This window comes from Scylla paramamosain, chromosome 7 (assembly GCF_035594125.1).
Source record: "Scylla paramamosain isolate STU-SP2022 chromosome 7, ASM3559412v1, whole genome shotgun sequence".
Lineage (NCBI taxonomy): Eukaryota > Metazoa > Arthropoda > Malacostraca > Decapoda > Portunidae > Scylla > Scylla paramamosain.
Genome location: NC_087157.1, coordinates 19,857,630 through 19,871,962, shown reverse-complemented (window position 1 = coordinate 19,871,962; position 14,333 = coordinate 19,857,630). Strand labels below are relative to the sequence as shown.

The 14,333-nt window shown below is 38.1% G+C and overlaps 2 long non-coding RNA genes across 3 annotated transcripts in view; one reads left to right on the top strand and one right to left on the bottom strand.

Annotated features, from left to right (window-relative positions):
• LOC135102194 (uncharacterized) overlaps nucleotides 1-11,512 on the bottom strand; it is a 25,042-nt gene extending 13,530 nt beyond the window's left edge. Inside the window, exon 1 of the long non-coding RNA XR_010269582.1 lies at nucleotides 11,038-11,512. This is a non-coding gene — a long non-coding RNA (uncharacterized LOC135102194). The remainder of the gene's footprint in view (nucleotides 1-11,037) is intronic.
• Nucleotides 2,195-7,487, top strand: LOC135102195 (uncharacterized). Of its 2 annotated transcripts, none has more exons than XR_010269583.1 (4): nucleotides 2,195-3,179; nucleotides 3,490-3,686; nucleotides 4,450-4,537; nucleotides 4,822-7,487. It is a non-coding gene; the product is annotated as an uncharacterized LOC135102195 (long non-coding RNA). The 2 variants fall into 2 exon arrangements; XR_010269584.1 differs by having other exon boundaries at nucleotides 4,450-4,545.
• Nucleotides 11,513-14,333: the final 2,821 nt, after the last annotated feature.

Below are 14,333 nucleotides of genomic sequence, written 5' to 3'. Positions count from 1 at the left end.
AAAAGTAAAGAACGAAGAGAGAGAGAGAGAGAGAGAGAGAGAGAGAGAGAGAGAGAGAGAGAGAGAGAGAGAGAGAGAGAGAGAGAGAGAGAGAGAGAGAGAGAGAGAGAGAGAGAGAGAGAGAGAGATTGCTGAATAATGTATGAAAGAACAAGAGAGTAGATAAATAAATATATGTGAGAAGAAAGATATTAATAACAGAGAAATGAAAACAAAATTAAATTGGTTAACTTCCCAGCCACCACCACCACCACCACCATGTCACCGCCACCAGCTTGAACTGCAGTCAAAGGGAGCGCCATACATATGTTTAATTTTTGGCAGGGCGAATACTGGTGATTTTTTTTTTTTTTTTTTTTTTTTACCTCACCAGACTAGAAGATTCTCGCGGCTTCCTGACAACGAGGTTTTCCCTATCTGCCAAAATACTAGTTGATTATCGACTTATAGTTCATTTGCTGATATGATCCTCACTCTATATAACTCTCTGTTTCATCTCCTTTTGAAATATTGCATTCAAGCATGGTGATCAGCTCGAAGCATGAAAACAAAATCTGAGCCCACCGCACCGCTGCCCACGCCTGTGTGTACACTGTACTGTACATGCCGCTCTGTGATGCACAAGAGAGAGCTGTATCCTGGAGGGAAGGAGGAGGGATACCCAATGGGGGGAACCCAATCCCTGATATGTTCGTGGCAGAAACTGGAGAGGGCAGCACCGTCAACGCACAGCTCGAAGCATGTACACAAAACCCGAGCCCATCACAATGCTGGCCACGCCTGTGTTCGTACATACATGCTGCTCTGTGATGCCTCTCGCCTCTGTTGCTGTGTGGGGCAAGAAAAGCGGTACACTCCCATGGGCTCAGCTGTATTTATTCCTCTGGGATGCCAGACGGTAGGATTTTTTTTTTTTTTTTTTTTTTGTGGGGGGGGATATTTTGGTCATTAGCAGAAAATACAAGTGTCTTGAAGCAAGTAATTACTGAGCTGATGCTGCCAGCCACTACTATTGCTTGATGAATAAGATACCGTGGTGTGTGTAATATTGCATATAACAGGAACGTCTTACATGGCAAGATATCTAGCATGTTCAAATAATTTCAAGTAAAATGTGGTGTGAAATACGAGTTAAAATGTGTTTGCGGCCTTGTGACCTCGTCATTACAACTATTACTTGTTCTTGTCAAGATGCCCAAACGAAAGTGTAAATTCACTGCAGAGATGCAGAACAAACTCCCGTGCTTCAAAAAAGGCAGGGATGAGTGGGAAGCCGAGTGTTTGGTGTGTAAACCAGGAACATTTGTCTCACTGGCACATAAAGGCATTAATGACTTACAGTCACATGTGAGCTCTGAGAAACATAAGAGAGCAGTGCAAGAAGAGGGTTCATCAATGAAGATGACACATTATTTTGTTAAACCAGGAAGTGAAGCTGAAGATGTTAGTGCTGCAGAAGCTGCTTATGCATTTCACACTGTCAAACATCACGGTAGTTTCTTATCCATGGATTGTTCATCTGTTTTGCTGAAAAAAAAAAAAAAAACTTTTCCTGATTGAGGTGGCAAGAAAGTTTTCTAGTGCTTGAACAAAGACAGCAGCTATTATAAAAGCTGTGCTTGCACCTCATTCTGTTGATGTTGCCTTAAAAAGCCTAAAAGAAAATGAAGTAGTATACTGTGGAATTGCTACAGATGGTAGCAATCACGATGCATTAAAGCTGTTTCCTGTAATTATTCAGTACTTTGACTGGAAAAATGGTGGTTTACAGTCAGAACTGATTGAGTTTAAGAACACCCCAAATGAGACTGCAGACACTATTGCCAAATATGTGAAAGAAACCCTAGATAAACATGGGCTTACTAAAAAGTGTGTGGCATTTACAGGTGACAACTGCAATACAATGTTTGGAGGATTCGAACGTAACGAAGAAGGGAATAATGTGTTTGCAAATCTGAAGATGTTGGAAAAGTCATTAATTGGAGTAGGTTGCCCAGCACATATTCTGAATAACTGTGTTCATCATGGAGCAGAAATAATGGATATTGATATTGAAAATATTATCAATAAGATTTATCAGCATTTTCATATCTACACAGTTCGCTCTGAAAAACTAAAGGAGTATTGTGAATTTGCTGAGGTTGAGTACAGGAAGCTTCTCTCTCATAGTAAGAGTCATTGGCTGTCACTATTTCCTGGCATCACAAGGCTGATAGAGATGTTTCCTGCTCTTAAGTCCTTTCTTTCACAAGAGCAACCACCAACAGTAATAAAAAAATTCTTTGAAAATGAAATGAGTGAGATTTACCTCTGGCACATGCACTCTTTAATGGCTGTATTTCACACACACGTTCAAACAATTGAAAAGGAAAGTAACTCTGTTGTAGAAGTGCTGACAAATTTGGAGTCTGTGTGTAAAGTACTTGCACAAAGAAAGAACCAGCATTTCATGTCTTTAAAAGTTAAAGGACTAATTACTCAGAAGCGCACAGAAGGAAAAGAAGAAGAGTGTAACAGGTTCTGTGTTGAAGTAGTTAACCTGTACAACAGATGCTCAGAGTACTTAGCTAAGTGGATGAAACCACTGGAAGAGTTCTCTTGTTTCAAGTGGATGGTCTTGAGTGAAATGCCAAACTGGACTGATGTGGAACCTTGTGTTGTATACTTGATAGACAAGGGAATAGAGCTTGATGATGTAAAGTGCTTTGACCAAGTTTGTAACTTGAGGCAGTTTGTAGAAAGGAACAAGAATGATGAAGACTTCAGTAAATTACCAGCACATAAAAAATGGACCAGATACTTTGAAGCATCAAAGAATATTGAATGCCACTCAGAACTGCTCAGAATTGCACAATTTTTTTTTTGCTGTAACATCCCACAATGCTAATGTGGAGCGAGTCTTTTCGCTGATGCAAAGTCAGCGGACGAAGGAAAGGAACAAGCTGAGTGTTGATACAATGAAAGGTATTCTGACTGTACAGTACAACTACTGAGAGACCTCTTGCGTTGACTTCCTCAACTTTTTAAAGTCCAACAAGGAACTACTTAAAAATATAAGATCTACAGAAAAATATGTATCGGCACATCAAGCAACACACGCAGTGGTTGAAGAAGAGTTAGAAGACACCAACTAAGCTAAGTGGAAAAACGGAATTCAAGATTATCAGCCATATGCAAAGGTAAATAAGTTGAGTTTCTTTTAATTAATTTACATGTTTTCCAGTATCATATCAGGACCATAATCAGGTGTTAGTCAAGGTGTCTGGAATTTTGATAGTTCATATATGGCAACCCTAGTGTACCCCAACATAGCCCATGAGTGGGTAAAACTATTTCTGGGCATCTGTCTGGCTGCAAATTCTTTTCCCTTACTGGTTCTTGAAATATGAATATGAACCAAGTTTTCATTATTTATTTATCTTATAGAAAATATTTTCATTATACTTTCAGAATTTAAGTAAGAATTTAAAAACTTAAATATGATTCCAGGTGATTGCAGTGGCTCCAAGTCTTGGGAAAACCATGTGTGGAGCACAAGCAGTCTGTCCACACTGAAAATTTTGAGCTCAAGCATACCAGCAGCACAACACATCTGCTGAACAATGCAGCTCCAATTCCTGCAGATAAACGAACTTCAGGCACATACCACAGAGCATTTCTGTGACTACACAACTGTGTTATAACTGGTAATGTTTAATTTAGTTGTGGTAAATGTGGTTAAATGACATTCATGATGAAATAGTTTTTAAACAACAGATCCTAAATATTGATTAATAACATTCACAACCTTATTGAAGCCTATATACTGTATGTACTATATTACATTATATGATGAGCTTTCATTTCAGTATATACATATTTGCTAGCAGATACCATTCAGCAATCTCATAATTCCCACTATTATCTAACCCATTTTCTAAGAACATAAGAAAATAAGGGAATGTGCAAGAAGCCGTCAGGGCTACACATAGCAGTCCCTGTATGAAACATATCTACCTATTTCTACCTATCATCCCCATCCATAAATCTGTCTAATCTTCTTTTCAAGCTCTCTGTTGACTCTGCACAAACAACCTAATTACAGAGCCTACTCCCGTCATCTACCGTTCTGTTTGAGAACCACTTCCTTCCTCTCTTTTAATCTAACTTGATCAAGCTTGAATTAAAAACAGAGGTGGGAAGAAATCATGTGGTTATTTTTTCTCCAAAAAATACATAAATAAATAAAAATAAATAATAATATGAATATAAATATGAATATCAATATAAATATGAATAAATAAAATATAATAAACCTACTTCTGCCTCCACTACTAACAAATCCTATCTTCTTTCACCATTTGTCCATACACAATCATACATTTCTTTATATACTAATATTTCACAATATTTATAACTTAAATTTGTGCAATCCTTGCTTTCCAGTTACCAAAATGCTTCTTTTTACAGACTGAATTGTGGTAAAGTGGCTTACAGCAGGAAAGGAAACACAACCGGCACATCTGAGTCAAGCATGTTAACCGATGTGATGAGCAATGTGAACAAGTATTTTAAGATGTTTTTGGCAAGGAAAAGATGTGGTGGGAATAATGACTGTACATAAGGTTTATAATTACTGTTAATCACTTACTTGAAGAGGACAGTTGTTGTGGGTATGGGAAAAGTGTAAGATGGCAGAGGTGAGATAGAAAGAGAAAAGCTGTTAACCTATTCTGTTACTAACAGAGGTAATAGCATTACTCAAGAAAATAAATGCATATACTAGTATGCTAATAATGACACAAAGTTATGCTAATATATTCCATATTTCCATATTTACAGGGACACCATCCACACCACCCAAGACAGTCCAGCAATCTGGAAGGAAGACCAGCACAATACCACAGCAATTGATGCAAAGAGCAGCAGATTTCCTGCCTCCCAGGATGTTGTAATTTTTCACTGGACATCAATGATATGCTTTGATTAGTGTGACAGTGGAGGACGAGGAGGAAGAGGAGGAGGCAGCTTGCTGTAGCAGTATATTATCACAGTCCTAAAAGGATTACAGTAAGCACTGCATTTCTCGTTGAGAAACATTTTGTTAGCAGGAGCAACAAACTCTGGCAGTCCTGTAAAGGAAGTTACTTTAAGGCAATATATCTCATGTAATGAGTATCATCAAAGATTTGTTTAATTTTTACCAGGTTTCTGATTCCATTATTGGAGGCAAGGATACTAGTGAACATGACAAAAGTTTGAAACTTGGAAACCATGCATTTTTGTTTGTGATTAAAGAACTGAGAAATGGAAATTTTTTAGGTTATTCCTTTTATCTGGGAAAGACTGATATTATGCAGAGTGTGAGAATGATGACATGTTCATTAGGCTTAAGACATTGATACTTAAGTAACTGCACTTTTTTTTTCTTCCTCTGACCAAGAGGGAATACAATGTTCTTCTCTTGGAATCTTGACATGTTTGCCGTCAATGGTAAATGGATCCATTTCTCGGATGATTCACCGAAGCTTTTGAAGAGACTCGGTAACACTATTGTGAAGGAGAAAAGTAAAGTACATACAGGGTAATGTAATTAAATGATGAACGTTTAATTTTCAATGATCATCAGCTTAAAAATATGAGACTTGCTCCTAACTGGTAAATTCAACATGTGTAGGATTTTCAAGTAATGAACAGAATAGACACACATTCCATGGTAGGCTTACTGCCACAAGAAGCTGTCCTTATTGCAGTATAGGCATGTATATCAGGTGCATAGATCCTTTTCATTATTGAAATAGTTTAGTTACTCTTCATTTTGATGATGTTTATTGCTAAATCCTGTAAAATTTGCAAGGAATGCAAGAACACCATGGAAACTGTGCCATTCACACACTGTAACAAGACAGCACTTCAGGTGCTGTGGCACAACTGGTCTTTGTTCAGTTCCCTTACCTTAGTTATTAATTAGATGAACCATACTTCCTTGACAAGACCACACTTCCTTGACAAGATTAAGACTTGGATTACCCACTGACTTCAGTTCCTAACTCTAAATTTGAAGATACAGTGATGGCATCAGACTACTTCTACCTCATAATCTTTTCCATGTAACTGATTGTGCCTGAAGAAGATTTTTGAGCCTCATGAATGTCAAATGACAAGGATATTTTGTCAGATACCAGCCATCAGTTAGACAGCAGCAGTGAGGCAGATTAGATTTATGATTTTACGTGGCCTTTTCACTTCCCAATGAGGAAAAAAAGTGTATTTTCTTTACCAGTCATAAGTTTGTGTTGCCTTTGCATGTGTTTCAACAACTAACCAAAAGCTTTAGTTTAATGAAACTTCGAGTATTTTATGTCCTTAAATAGGAAATGGGAAGAAATAAACATGAAAAGTTGAATAGTAAATTTGCATACAGTACACAGATATGCCCACAAAATTTCTTTCTAGTTGTTTTTGTTTTTTTCACTGTATTCTTGCAAAAATTCTGCTCTTGTCCTACTGTCTCACTGCATGTCCCATGTCCAAGCTCAGGATGCTGTATTTTATCCTGCATATAATGTTTCATCAGGTTTGTGCTCTTTTGTACAGCATATGCAAAAATTATTTAAATTCTGCATGTTTACTTTGTGGTGACATAAATGCTTCTCTTCTCTGAAAGTTTCTTTGGCTAGCTACATGTTATTAACAATATATCTTTAGCTGCCATATGCCCACTGTATATCCTTACTTTAGTGTTGTTGTTGTTGTTGTTGTTGTTGTTGTTGTTGTTGTTGTTGTTGTTGTTGCTGCTGTTGTTGTTGTTTTGATGTTGTTGTTGTTGTTGTTGTTGTTGTATGCAGTTCTGAGTTGCCATGTCATTTGTTCTGATATGGAAGTCTTTGTGTTCTCTGTTAGGTGGTGTAGCCTTGCTATGTTGACTCTGTTACCTCCTGATGTACATTCAAAAAGTCGATATGGGTAGATATTAAGGAAGGATCACAGTCAGCAGTACTGGGAGTAGTGTACAGTCCACCAAACAGTACAAAGGAAATTAACACCTCACTGTGGCAGGAAATAAATAGAGCAGGAAGGTACAGTCTGGTATGTGTGATAGGAGATTTTAATTTTAGGAATATCAACTGGAGCCTGATGGTGGGTAACAAGGAATCAGAGGAATTTCTTAAGGTAACTCAGAATAATTTTTTAAAACAGGTAGTCGTTGAACCCACAAGGGGGAACAATATTATACTAACAGGAAGAAAGCAGTCATGCAGATAGAGGTTGGAAGGCAGCTAGGTAACAGTGACCATTAGGAAATTAGGTACAAATTAAAATGGGAAGAAACTTTTAGAAGCAAAAACACTATTAAAATACCTGACTTTAGGAGAGGAGTTGACTGGCAACAGATGCAGAGTGAGGTCAGGTCTGGGTCAGAGTTGAGAGAGATAAGGCAGGATGAGAGAGGTGAGGTGAGGTATGAGGGTGCAGGACAAGAGGAGGGAAGATGTGTCCAGAAGGGGCTGAGGAGAGAGAGAGAGAGAGAGAGGGTGAGATAGATGTGAGTATGTTGGAGGGTCAGGTCATACTGAAATGGGAGAAGTGAGGTCGAGGTGAGTAGATGAGGGAGTAGAGAGGATGGAAGGGGCCAAAATGAGGGAATTAGGTGAAGTAAATGTAAATGAGTTGTATAAATATTTTGTAGACAAACTGCATATAGGACAGTTAGCAAACATCCCGTATAAAGCAATAAGATCACAAAAAAAATTACCCTAAATGGATGACTACTAGGTTAAAACATTATACAGGATGGAAGAGAAGTATATATAAGAGATTAAGGGTAGGTGAAGAGGTTTCAGGACCACAATGTAATGAATTAGTTATAAGTCAGGAGGTTACCAAGGGCAATTATGAATTAAAGGTAGCCAGCCAGGTGAAGACAGACCCCAGGGGATTTTATCAGGTATACAGGACGAAGAATAAAGATACTATAGGTCCACTAGAGGCAGCACATGGGGTGCTGGTTAGTTCTGGGGAGAAGATATTAAAATTCTGAATGAGTATTTTTTGACTGTCTTCACCCAGGAAAACATGCAGGATATGCCAAATTGTGAACAGATGTTTAAAGCAGATGAGAATGAGAAGCTGATAGATATTTTCATAACTAAGGAGATAGTGGAACAGGAGATAGATAAGCTAAAAAGTTCAAGACACCAGGACCAGATGAAATATGTGCCAGAGTACTTAAGGAATGCAGAGGTTATTAGTGAGCCATTAGTCTCTGGCTTTAGGAAATCACTTGAGTCAGGTGAGGTACCAGTAATGTGGAGGCAGGCTAATGTAGTACCCATCTTTAAGAAAGGAGTTAAAACTTTACCATCTAATTATAGACCTGTCAGCTTAACTTCAGTTGTGGGTAAAATATTGGAGTCAATAATAGCGAGGAACATAAAGGAGTATTTAGACAAACATAACTTGATAAATCAGTCACAGCACAGCTTCATGAAGGAGAAGTCTTGCCCGACGAACTTGTTAAGTTTTTACAGTAAAGTGTACAAGGCAGTAGATAATGGTGATAGTTACGACAGCTTATATCTGAACTTTAGTAAAGCTTTTGACAAGGTACCCCACCAGAGGCTCCTAAGAAAGGTTAGGGCACACAGGATAGATAGGAAGGTGTTAGGCTGGATAAGGTCATGGCTAAGCGACAGGTGACAAAGAGTTGTAATAAATGGCTCTAAATCCAAGTGAGGTCAAGTAATTAGTGGGATGCCACAGGGATCAGTATTAGGGCCACTGTTGTTTTTAATATATATCAATGACTTGGATAGTGGAATTAGTAGTGATCTTAGTAAATTTGCAGGCAAAGATTGGTAGATTAATTATGTCAGAATCAGATGCCATCTACTTGCAGGCAGATTTAGATAGGATGAATGAATGGATGGACAGATGGCAAATGCAGTTTATCAACAAATACAAAGTACTTAGCATAGGTAGAGGAAACCCACACAGTAGGTACACAATAAACAACGAAACTCTGGTAGGTTCAGGGTACGAAAAATATTTAGGAGTTATAGTTAGCTCTGAATTCCGTCTAGGAGAGCAATGCAGAGGCCAGAAACAGGGAAAATAGAATATTTGGATTAATTTTTAGGAGTGTTAAAAGTAGAAAGCCTGAAGTTATTAAATTAAAGTTATATTTGGCGCTGGTCAGACCTCATCTAGACTACACTGTGCAGTTCTGGTCCCCACATTACAGGAAAGATATATATAGGTCTATTAGAATCAGTACAGAGGAGAATGACTAAAAGGATACAGGGGATGAAAAGTATTCCTTACGATGCAAGATTAAAGTTGTTAAATTTACATTCTTTTAGAGAGACGTGGGTTAAGAGGGGACCTGATAGAAGTCTTTAAGTGGTATAAGGGTTATAACAAGGGGGATGTAAGCAAAATTCTTAGGATCAGCAACCAGGATAGAACAAGAAATAATGGGTTCAAGCTTCAAAAATTTTGGTTTAAGAAAGAGATAGGAAGAAATTGGTTCCCAAATAGAGTGGTAAATGAGTGGAAAAGACTCAGTAATCATGTTGTTAGTGCTAAGACATTAGGGAGCTTTAAGAGAAGATTAGACAGGTTTATGGATGAGGATGATAGGTGGAAATAGGTACATTTCATACAGGGACTGCCACGTGTAAGCCTGATCACTTCTTGCAGCTTCCCTTATTTCTTATGTTCTTAATATTGCAATGTCTCTTGGTGTTGCTGTATATTATATATGTATGCTATAGGATAGTGATGACTTTTGTGTGATCTCTTAATGCAACTAACCATGTGTTCTGTCTTGTAAGGCATTAGTGTTTGATAAACACCTTGATGTTGCCAAATGTCTGTGCAGGTGTGGGAAAAAAAAAATGCCTCTTATGAATGCTGCTGTCTTTCATAGTAACACCTTGGTTTTATTTTCTGCCCTGTGTTACACATCTAGTGTGTCTTGTACTGTTTTTCGTGCTTTATACGCAGCACATACTTGCTAAAATTTCAGAATACCTGCTGTTATGCTACTAATATAAATAAAACATTAATAGTATATCCTCAAGTTATTTGTTATTCACCTATTACAACTACTAAAAATAAAAAAAAAACAATTATTTTTGAGAGCATTCACATGTGGCCTACAGTACCTGGCAGCTGTCAATCAATATCTTGATCTGAAAGGTTCTGGATAAAAGAATTTAATACATTCTGTTCATCATTATAAATTATGCTTAAAGTTGGGGCTTGAATTTTCGATGTTTGGACGTAAATAACACGAAGTTAACTACTTAGGGAAGAAATACGTAATAAAAAAGAGAATAAGATGTGTTACAAAAATAAAAGCTGCAACACAAGAAACTCTCAGCAGCTTCATCTCGTCACGCAGTATTCTGTACGTGAGTCGCACTGAGCCACGATCATTCCAATTTGAAAATCTTGTTCTTTGCACCAAACGGAATATATGCACTACATTTACTCGTACTCTAATGAAACTCTAACACACACACACACACACACACACACACACACACACACGTGCCCACAACCCAGCCGACAGGGAGGGCGCATCAGGAAGGCATGGGTGGTGGGGGTGCCTGGCCATAAATACGTGTTTTATCCTCCATGAACTGTGTGGAGCCCCGGCTCATCATCACTATTATCTGTGACTGCACCCTCACTGTGGCCATTCATTCAAACGCAGTCCATCAGGTAAGTGAGTGCAAATAAGCTTCCAGAGAGAGAGAGAGAGAGCTAACCGGGCAATCCTAGTTCCCTAATTTTCAGTCATGGTAGTAGTATCGCCATGAAAGCTTCACTGATCATCACAAGTCACATTCCACGTTTCCATCATGCATATCAACCCTCGGAAACTACGATATGGGATATGAAACTTTGTGGCCTGGTCATACAGTACTCAAGACCGCGAGAGGCTGCCGCCATGACAGCCTGACCCTCCCGCCGCATCCCATGATTCCACAGCACAGCACACTGCACACGTCACTGCCTCGTCCTCACCCTGGCCAGGAGTGCACTCACCTCTCTGCAGCACGGCTCGGCGATTTCCTGCTCCAGCCGCCTCACGGAAAGGCGTAGCTGCGAAAGATTGATGGACGCACACATCCACGCTACACCGCTCACCACTATCACATTGAACACTGTTGCTTCTTGCTTGATGATCTAGAGGGCGCGAGTTTTGAATGGAGGATCGTGCGGGATTTCAATTCATCCTTTTTTTTTTGGCTGACCCAAAATCCTGTCCAGATTGACCATGCCGACCTATATTCCTTCATAAACGCTCTTTTATTTAAAGTTTAAATTATATTTGAAAGACAAGAGCAGATGTAGACTTTTTTTTTTACCTCAATTAAATTCTGTCTTTATGATTTGCTTAGCCTTAGATGTTAATGTGTTAGGTATTCTATACACAGGATTGGTACTTTGATAACATTTTGATAGATATGTTGGGGATAAAACTGTGCATATATGCTTGACGACCCATTGAAATGGATCAATGAAAAAAATAATAAATAAATAAATAAATAAATAAATAAATAAATAAATATATATATATATATATATATATATATATATATATATATATATATATATATATATATATATATATATATATATATATATATATATATATATATATATATATATATATATATATATATTTGAATTAAAAATCTCCGCTTGGTGCTGCTGATTCTTGTATAAAGAAACGAAAGGTTGCCCAAGGATTTTTTTTTATACAAGCCATGTAAAAATTCCCTCTCTCAAGATGTTGAAGATAAAGTGTAGAGCTATATGAAATGTTACTTGTTGTAATTATAAAGAAAATCTGTATTATTGTTTTGAAACCCGAAAACTAACTAGATAACTACCTAAAATTTTCAAGAACAGCCTGAGTAAAGAGAAAAGTTAAAAACTTTTAGAGGTGTATTAAAAAAACAGGTGTGTAGTTGGGGAGAAGGAACTAGTTTTGACGATTTGCGGTGTATATAAAGCGCACCAGTGCCGAGTAGCCTAAAGAAAAAAATAAAAAATAAAAATAAAAAAAAGTATAAGGTCTATGTGTATGAGTGCAACTGTGTAAGAGTTTATGTGTGTGTATGTGTATGTTTGTATGTGAGTATGCTGTACTCATATATATATATATATATATATATATATATATATATATATATATATATATATATATATATATATATATATATATATATATATATATATATATATATATATATATATATTGTGTGTGTGTGTGTGTAAAACCCTGTAAGGAGTCGCGCTCACTTCATTCGGCCTCCATAAATCTAAGCGACCTGAATTAATAGCCACTGCCTTCTGCACTAGTGTAAGCATCATGTCTGTACTATATATTGCAAACAAGTTTATCAAGTCTGTACTTCCTTTCTTACTTTTCTTTAATGCTGTCCAAACTCTTGCTTGACGCTTCTCCCTTCCCCCAATTATCTCTATCACAACAACAACAACAACAACAACAACAACAACAACAACAACAACAACAGTAACAACAACAACAACCACAACGACAACAACTACAACAACAACAGCAACAACAAGTAGTCCTCAGAGCGAAGGCCGACAGAGATCTTTGTTGACAGCTTCCCATTATTTTTTTGTTAATTATAAACTTTGTTTATATGCAAAATAATATTTTTCTTGGTGTGAATTAATTACTTAGTTAACTCAGAGGACTGACAGACATCGGAAATGTAATTTCCTTGCCATTATCAATTCTGGGTTAAAGGGAAAAGAAATAACCATAGGAATATAGGTTGAGATAGGGAATTAAATGTATCTCTCTCTCTCTCTCTCTCTCTCTCTCTCTCTCTCTCTCTCTCTCTCTCTCTCTCTCTCTCTCTCTCTCTCTCTCTCTCTCTCTCTCTCTCTCTATTTTCAAGGGAATGTAATAAGAAGCATGCTACCTCGACAACATGGAATAAAGCCACAGCTGGCCTGGACCCCATGGCTGGTGGCAGCTACTTTAACACTAACAAGATCTAAATAAACAAATAAAAACAAAAGACTTATGCAAATAACATACAAATAAAGAAAAACACACTCATCTCTAACAGACTAACAAGACACACCGCAACCCTCATCAGTACTGGTGCATACAGTCCACTACAGGAAAAAAACAGCTTAGACAGTGCCACTCTTAAAAAGAAACAAAACATGTCATTTGCGATCAGGTCTTGTCTGACTAACTGTCAAGGGAGACTAGCATTGCTTCTTATTTATTTTATTTATTTATTTTTTTTTTCAAGTTTTGTTGTTAACTTCTGATCTGGCTTTTAGCAGGATTTTTTTTTTTTTTTTTTTTTAAGATTTCTATGTGGAGTATCGTTGATTTCTATTCGTCAACTTGGCTTCATTGATGATTTCATGAGGCAGACACCCCGCTGCCCCACACACCTAACACTTCTGGTAATAAGCGTCCTATAATCTTTCCCACTGTCGTTTTTTTTTTCTTTTCTTTACGTTCCTCCTCCTTCTTCTCCTCCTCTTCCTCCTTGTCTTCCTCCTCCTCCCTGGGGCGATGACCTCCTCGAAGCCTCCCAGTACTCTCTGTTTCAAACATCTCTTCACCTCTTCCATTTTATTTTTTTTTAACTTGGTTTTTCTTTTGTTCCTCGTCCTCCTCCTCCATCTCCACCAGCTCCTCCTCCAACATCTCGCTTTTCTCCTTGTCCATAAAATGCAACAGGAACCTCAGCCGCGCTCTCTCTCTCTCTCTCTCTCTCTCTCTCTCTCTCTCTCTCTCTCTCTCTCTCTCTCTCTCTCTCTCTCTCTCTCTCTCTCTCTCTCACTTACAACAACACATCTCTTCGTCTGCCACCACCATCACCACCAACACCGCCACCAGTCCTTCAAACAAACTTCCCTCTCGCGGCACGGTTTGCTTTCAGTGTTTTATTCCCCGGAGCGAAGAAGGTGAAGAGGCGGGATGCTGTTGCTGCTGCTGCTGCTGTTGCTGCTGCTGCGAGTGACAGGAGGACCCGGTTGAAGGAGGGAACTACTAGGGAAAAGGAGCTGTATTAAGATTTGCCGAGCCGGTCCCGTGAAAGGTGAGGGTGAAAGGAGGCACCTGAGTGTCGATAATGCATGTCTGGGAAGCCGTTTTGTCAGACTTCTTTCGTACCATCTCACAACATTTCAAGCATCTTTTCCTCTATATACTTTTCCTCTTCTTTCCCATCGTCCTCACTCCTCACTAACTCTTTTTCCTCTTCTTTTTCCTTCTCTTCTTTCCACCTTTCCTCACTTTAGCACCTACTCTTTCCCCTCCCTCTCCTTCTTTT